Source organism: Solanum dulcamara, chromosome 9, assembly GCF_947179165.1.
Source record: "Solanum dulcamara chromosome 9, daSolDulc1.2, whole genome shotgun sequence".
NCBI lineage: Eukaryota > Viridiplantae > Streptophyta > Magnoliopsida > Solanales > Solanaceae > Solanum > Solanum dulcamara.
The window spans coordinates 29,760,039-29,769,130 of record NC_077245.1 but is presented as its reverse complement, the minus strand read 5'-3'; positions in this window follow the sequence as shown (position 1 = coordinate 29,769,130).

Below are 9,092 nucleotides of genomic sequence, written 5' to 3'. Positions count from 1 at the left end.
AGGTACTATCTATATAAGGAACTCACCAAAATCTTGGCAATTCCATATTTTAACACTTTCGAAAATATTACTTGAGTGACATTTCTTTATTATATTCTAATACATCCTTGTCATGCCCTGTGTATATACTCTGGACGTGGCCGGCATTCGAAAAATATTGTTGATCCCAAGTGAACCCTTCACTTGGATAGCTATAGACTAATAACTCAATATGACATGCGAAAACTTAAACAGATAAGCATTTAAAATATCTGAAGAAAACTTAAAATAATAGTCTTATAGATATCAATATAAATACTGGAAATGTTTTCAAAACATATGAATAGACAATGCAAAACTAACTCTCTGACTATGTCCATGAAGCCTCTACTAAACTAATGGTCGGTGTCGAAATAAGACCTTTGGCTACCTCAACCTCCTAATGTCTATTAATGCTGAAATAAACATAATAAATGAAAAGAGTCCTCAAGAAGCAAGTAGGTCTCACCAAAGTTGATGGATAAGTGATCTCAACAGAACACCCATTAATGATCCTGAGCACCTATATGTGCATCATGACAAGATGCAATATCAAATGACGTCAGTACATGGAATGCACAATATGTAATATGGATGAATGAAATAGGTAAGTAGAAGTGAACATAACTCAAATGAAGTGGACATTACATGAAAGGAAAATCATTAAAGTTCTACAATAAGATGTTCAATAGAAGCAAAACATTTGAAATAGGATAACATTATTTTATTGGGAAGCTGCTCTAACCGACAACCATCACTATGAGCCTCATGATGATACAACGCCCTTCCGACATTGCTTGACACATCCTATACCGTTATGGGGTATAAGAAAATATTTTTAACTTATGGATCCATCTAATAGGCCTTCTCAAAGGCAATGAGGAGTCGTTCGAATGGAGGTACGATCCTATTATACACTGGCTACGTAGTTTATGGGACTTTGAGTTATATGAACTCTTACCCAAATAAATGCTCAATAATACTCCAAAAACATGTAATATCAGCAATGCTCATATAACATTTGTGTTGAGTTAATACTCAAGAGCCCTCTTTAGAGAAAATTCATCTTTACTTTGCTTTAGTCAACTTTACTTTACTTTACTGAAATACTTTCCAAAAATAATTTATACTCTTTTCAAAATAATATCTCTTTTCTCAATGCAAAAAATACAATTGGAACTGTTTATATTCCTTAAAACTCTTTTTTTAATGAAACTTTAAAAATATCCATGGAGTCACTTTAATTTCCAAAATCAATGCATGAAAATACTTGCACAAATGCTTTCAATCATATTATCAATAACTAGGGTTCATGTGATCAAAATCATGAACAATAAGTCAAAGAAATCAAACATATGGTATCATAATTTAGATAAATAAGAGAATCGAAATTCAGCATGTGAAACACAAACCAAACTCAGAATTTATGGAACTTTTGGATAGAACTCTGGACTTTTCACCTTGCTGACTGAATTTAGATGTAGAGCGTGGGACGAACTTACTCCAACACTATGATTAGACTTACATACCTGGAAGAATAGTATTCTTGAGAAAACTTGAAGAATTCGATGAGCAATCTTAAAATCTAGCTTTTTCTCCTCTTGGAACCTTGCTCTAAGTCTTGGAAATAATTATAAGGAGGAAATGGCCGAATAATACTATTAAGAGACTTATTTGGTCCCAAAATGTCAAGACTTGGACTTACAAAGGATGGAGAAAGACCCAAATATCCTTCCTTAAAGTTGACAGGAGCCATCTACGTATGGCCATCTACGGTCCGTAGAAGCTTCTATGGACCGTAGAAGTCCACCGTAGAAGGCTAGGCTAGAATCTAGATCTCTAAAGCTTGGGCCTAGGGACCCGTTTACTGTTCGTAGACCCTTCTACGAGTTGTGAACCTTAATCATAGAAGGAGTGCTGGAGAGTGTCCTCTGAGTTCTGCTGGACCTTTCTACGGTCTATAGACCCTTCCATGGGTCGTAAAAAGGTTTATAGAAGATGACCTGGAGAACGGACCAATGATGTTTTGTCTAGGTGACCTTCTACGGTCTGTATATCCTTCTATAGGTCGTAGACCATACACGTTCTGCATACTTGAATGATCAAGTCTCAACACTTTGTCTATGGGTTAAGTCTACGATCCTTAAAAGCTTCTACTTTCTATAGACCTCAACCCCTTAGGAAACTTTCTAAGGACTAACTCCATGAGACCACCTACGGTTCGTGGAAGCTTCTTTTAGTCATAGGTGGCATCGGTAAAAAGTCATCTGCTGTAAAACTTAACATTTTCTATGGGCTTTTTGGACTGATCTAAGTTATAATATTTTGGGATTGTTACATTCCTACATTACCCCGATCAACTTATTCTAGAATTTTGAAATTTTCATTCAAGTTTTAATATGGGCTAAAAAGGGAAATTCATTTATAGGGAGAATCAAGGGAAACTCTTCAATTTCTTGCGTAGAAGATGTTAATTACTCTATTCCAAATCACACATGTAGTCATTACACATTACTAGGAGATCCCCAATATATATATTTAGTGATTCGATATTAACATTTAAAATATTTAAAATTCTATTCATGTAGTGGTGTCCTACACCTCTCATGATGGGATATGGATTATTCATCATGGATATGGAGATCATCAAGTAGATTCGAAATATTTTGAAGACCTTAGAAGATTAATGAAAGAAACACGGAAGGTCTATCACACACTAAAGTGGAAATTTAAGCAAAAGATGTCTACATTTTAAATAATTAATTGGCTAGAGTTTCCTTGGTTTTAGATCAAGGGTATTATTGTAACTAGCCCAGGTTAGTTTATCTACTATTATAAATAGTAGAAACTAGGGTTTATTTTAGGGGTTAGTTTTTGATTGAACATTTGATGTTTAGGCTTCTTTCTGAGTTTGGGGATACCCTCATATATGTTCAATGTAACACTCTTGATTACATGGGTAAGTCTTCACTTGTATGAGTTCAATTTCTCTTTCACCCTTAGATTTTATTCTAGTAATTAATTGTCTTTTAGTTTCTAGATCATCCTTTTTTTTCTTTTAAATCTCTCTGTCTTTCCTTCTATCTATTAATTATATATCTTGGTTTCTTGATGGTGGTTCACTTTATTGTTCTTGCATCTAGAATCACATCAATTGCTATCTCTCCCGCTTCCTTTCTATTTCTAAATCATATATATTTCTTTCTTAATTGTGGTTCACTTTATCATTATTAAATCTAAAATTACATCATCTCACCAACACATATACTAGGTAACTCTATCCTTCAAGGCATAAATAAAATAAATCACCTACATTTTTTGCCTCCTCTGGATATTGTACTTGATACCTCTTAGTTCTCAACTCACTTTGTCGATGACCGTTAATGTTTTTGGTTGTATGCTAAAAAATATTACATTTCTGATGCAAAAGGAACCCTCCTCTAGTGAGAAATATATTTGAATCGCCTTTTCATTATGTTCCATGACCCCTACTATTTTAGGTAGGTATTAAGTGAATTTTGGTGCAACTAAGATCTCTGAAGTTCTTTATGTCTTCCAAATCCAGTTATTAGGTTAAGGTAGTGGTGGAAATCGGAATTATAACTTATACATGTCACCTATAAATCCAATCCTCCTCGTCCTGATCCAAAACCATGTCACGACTCGGGCCTAGGACCTAGACGTGACACGACTAATGAGACACCCAGAGGTGCCTTACCTAAGCCTCTTAGCATTCGTTAAGCATTTCATTGGTAATGGCACACGATAACAAGTGGAAAGTAAATGAATAAAAAGGGAACCGGGACTAAAGGAAATATCGTGGAACAATAGTCCTTAGAACCTTCAAAACATTTTCTATTTATGTCCCAACATACCTTTACTAATAGACTTGGCGGGGACTAATACATGTCCCTAGCTCACCCTCAAAATAAGTGTCAAGAAATGTCTTCATAAAAGTTTTAATGTTTTACAAAACATGAGCTTATAATATAAAGGAGGTTATTCCCGAAACATGGGATCTCACCACAAGCAATCTTCAAACTAATTCGAGCTAGCCACATGGAGGAGGTCAAGGAGTGACGTCAGTTCCTACATGGTGATTTCATGTAGCCAAAAGTATGCGTTAGTACTTTGAATGTACTAAGTATGTGAGTATGCTTACGAAATGAAGAACATAGGAGGAACATGAACAAGCAATGTGCATAATGAGTGCATACATTAAACATCATCATAAAAAACCTTAAAACATTCATTTTGTGGGGAAGTGACCTTAACCGACATTTAAGACCATGGGAGCTATTACATGGAATCCAACATAACCCTCTATATTGGCATGAGGAGTCTACTTGTCGGGTAGGACTCCATCAACTTTAACGTTCTTTAACATTAACTTTATTGGCTAATTGTGGATCCACTAGCCTAAATAGCCTACAAGGGCTCCTATGTTGGTGCATAGTTAATACAACATGAGACTTTACTTAAGGACCCCTTAGGTCGAGTCCCCATCTACATGCTACATTCGGTGCTAGGTCAATCCCATGGAATAACATTTAAATATCATAATAACATAAGCGTTGTATAACTTTAGACATCAAATCATCATCGGTGGATTAGCTCATTAAAACATTTCATTTTGATGTAACTATGTGAAAATTGTCCTTTCACATTGAATCCCTTCTTTGGATAAAAGCCCTTTCATCATCATTCAATCATTTCACAAGACCCTCTTAAACATAGGCATATTTGCTCATAAACCTTCAATTCAACTTCATGAATACATAGGAAGACTAGGTGGGTTCAATTCATAAAGACCTTCAAATATATTTAAAGAATACTTGTATGCATGAGAGTAATATATATTCATCGAATCAAACATCTTAAAACAACCCACCATATACACTTTAAAACTACCTTTCAAGCCTTCATATAGAATCACTAACAAAAATTTTCATTTCATAAATGAGAGTCAATATATTAATTTAAACACAAAAAGCTTTATATATACCATAATAGCATTTTGAATCATCATAGAAAATTCCACAAGAATTCATCATTTGGAATTTAAAACATCAAGTTGAGAAAATATTTGGGCTCCATGGGTGGAAGGACACATGGATGAAAACCCACATAACTTAGAGTGAAACTTTAAGAAAACTTGATTCTTGGTTTTCAATGTGGACCCTTGAATCCTTTGAGTTTGATAGAAAAATTGTAGGGGATGATTTAAGAAAGAGGAGGATGGAGATTAGGGTCCTTTGGAGAGGCAAAAGACTGAAAAAAATATGATCCAAAAAGCGTCCAAGGTGTATATATAGGTATTAGATAATTTTCCCAAAATGTCCCTACAAAATCTGGAAAACTAGACAAGTCCACAACAGGTCCACAATGCGGACGTGTCATGCACCTTTCTGTTCGACAAAATACAAAAATTTGGAAAAACAACAAGGCAAGTCCGCGACAGGTCTGCGACGCGGACTTGTCGCGCACCCTTCTGGTCGACTGAGCATAATATTTTACTCCAAACTCAGAAAAATGCAATCTTGATAATGTTGAAAGGAAGACTCAAATACTTTTAATTCGATAGGTTATGGGACACTTAATTCATTATATTCTAGGAGATATGGTCATTTAAAGTTCACCCTTATAAGAACTCATTGGGAAACTTATCCGATAAAAATTATTTGGAATTGGCTTGGTGTTAGAGATCCCTTATGACCCTAAAACACATATAATACTCTTAAAATACTTAGGAATTGATCCTAACTCATATATACAACTAAAATTTACCGAGTTTAATCCTATACACCTAAAAAGAATGGTTCGAGTCTTGACATAGAAATTTTTGAGATGTTATAATATCTCCCCCTTGGGAACATTCATCCTCGAATGAGAATCACTAACTTAAAAAAGGACATGGCATGAGGAATAGAAACCCAACATATATACAATGACACTTAAAAAGCATCAAACATGAAATCTCCATACTTTAGCATAAATCATAACTTTAAAATTCAACTTCATGAATATGCATGCACATGAGGACTTAGAAAACCTGAAACATACAAGCATCAAAAATTTGAACATGAATGACTTATTACCTTAGGCTTGAGTAGGATGAAAAAGATGAGGATAACGTTTCATCATATCCGCTTCTACTTTCCATATAGCACTTTCGACTTGTTGATTCCTCCAAAGGACTTTAATAGAGGCAACTCCTTTGTTCCTCAATCTCTTGACTTGCCGATCCAAAATCTCTACCGGAATCTCTTCATAGGTCAAATTCTCTTCAACATTCACTACCTCCAAAGGCACTATAGAACTAGGATCTCCCACATATTTTCGCAACATATAAACATGGAACACTGGATGAACCATGGCCATTTCTAAAGGTAATTCCAACTCATAAGCAACTTTGCCAACCCGCTTTAAGACTTTGTAAGGCTCTACATACCTTGGGGATCAATTTCTCTTTCTTACCAAACTGAACCACCCCCTTCATGGGTGAAACCTTCAAATACACCGAATCATCCACCCTAAACTCAAGATCCCTTCGTCTTGTCAGAATATGACTTTTGATGACTTTGAGCCATCTTCAACCTTTTTCTAATGATCTTCACCTTCTCTAAAGCATCAAGTACCATATCGGGGCCTAAAAAAGTCATCTCACCTACTTCAAACCAACCAATTGGCGATCTACATCGTCTCCCATACAAAGCCTCAAATGGCGCCATCTCAATACTTGAATGGTAACTATTATTATAGGAAAACTCGATGAGAGGTAGATGATCATCCGAATTCCCTTTAAACTCCAACATACAAGCCCTTAACATATCCTCCAGTGTTTGAATTGTCCTTTTGGCTTGTCCATTGGTTTGAGAATGGAATGCGGTTCTCAACTTTACCTTAGTACCGAGGTCCTTTTGAAACGATCTCCAAAAGTGAGAAGTTAATTGGGTACAACGATTAGAAATAATTGACAATGGCATACCATGAAACCTCACCAACTCCCGAATATATAACTTGGCATAGTTTTCTGCACTATAGGAAGTCTTAACCGGTAGAAAGTGAGTTGACTTAGTCATTCTATCAATAATCACCCAAATTGAATCATGACGCTTCGGGGTATGAGGCAAACCCACTACAAAATCCATATTCACATCTTTCCACTTCCAAGTAGGGATTTCAATGTCTTAGGCTTGCCCCCCCGGCCTTTGATGTTCGTCCTTCACTTGTTGGCAATTAAGACATTCGTACACGAACCTCGCTATGTCCTTCATCATGCCATCCCACCAATAGAACTCTTTTAAGTCTCGATACATTTTCGTTAAACCGGGATGAATGGAGTATGAAGAATTATGAGCCTCCTTCAAAATCAAGCTCCTTATGACATCCACATTCGGAACACATAATCGACCTTGGTAGTATATCACCCCATCCTCCCCTTGGGAAAAAACCCTACCTTCTTTTCCTTTACCAACTTTTTTAATTCAACAAACATCAGGTCAAGATCTTAGTTTGACTTAACATTTACCACGAAAGAGGATTCAAACCCATTTTGAACAACCATGCCACCATTATCAGTACCACACAACTTCACCCCTAATCTAGCTAACCGATGAACATATTTCACCAACTCCCTCTTTCCTTCATCAACATGGGCCACACTCCCCATAGACACTCTACTAAGTGCATCGACAACCACATTGTCTTTACCCGGATGATAATGCACACTCATGTCATAGTCCTTGAGGAGTTCTAGCCACTTCATTTGTCTTAGATTAAGGTCCTTTTGGGTGAACACATATTGAAGACTTTTATGATTGGTATACACATCCACATGAACCCCATAGAGGTAATGCCGCCAAATCTTTAAAGCAAAAACAATGGCTGCTAATTTAAAATCATGAGTAGGGTAGTTCTGCTCATGCACCTTCAATTGCCTAGAAGCATAGGCTATGACCTTGCCATTTTGCATTAGGACACTACCCAAACCAATTTTTGAAGCATCACAATAAACCACAAACCCTCCTAATCCTTTCGGTAGAGTCAAAATAGAAGCAGAAGTAAGTCGATCTTTCAAGGTTTGGAAACTCTTTTCATACTCATTCGTCCTTATGAATTTTTCTTTCTTTTGGGTCAGTTTTGTCATAGGAGATGAGATGGAAGAAACCCCTTCGACGAACCTTCTATAGTACCCGGCTAGACCCAAGAAACTCCTAATGTCTCAAGGAGACAACGGTCTAGGCAAATTCTTGACTGCCTCTATTTTCTTAGAATCAGCCTTGATCCCATCATCGGACACTACGTGACCAAGAAATGCCACCTCCTTCAACCAAAATTCACACTTACTAAATTTTGCAAATAATTGTCTATCCCTCAACGTTTGAAGCACAACTCTTAAGTGATTTTTATGTTTCTCCTCATCCCGAGAGTAAACAAAAATATCATCAATGAAGACCACCACAAAACTATCAAGGTAAGGTTTGAACACTCTATTAATCAAGTCCATGAACGTCGTTGGTGCATTCGTCAACCCAAACCTCATCACCACAAACTCGAAGTGACCATACCTTGTTTGAAAATCTATTTTCGGGATGTCACACTCCCTTACCCGTAGTTGGTGATAGCCGGACCGAAGGTCGATCTTGGAGAAGTGACTCGCCCCTTGCAATTGATTAAACAAGTCATCTATTCTAGGGAGTGAGTATTTGTTCTTAATGATCATCTTATTTAATTATAATGTAATATTTCATGAACTTATGGAATTTTCGAGATGCCTCTTCAAGGAAATATATTACCCTTTATATAGGTGTAAGTTAGTGTTTAAGGCAAAGTAGTCTCCTAAAACCCTCACTGAAATTGGATTTTTCTTGTAGAGTGCACAAAATTTTAATGTCCCAAATGTCGAGTTCTTGTCCCATGAAAAATATTCTGGTCACGTAGTTCACTTAAATCTCTTACTGGATAGAATTTTATTGTTAGAGGTGTAATCAACTATTACAGAAGAGGTCTTATGCTTAGAAATGTAGTATCTTTGTCAAAGCCAGAATCAACAACGATTGCACCAACAAAGG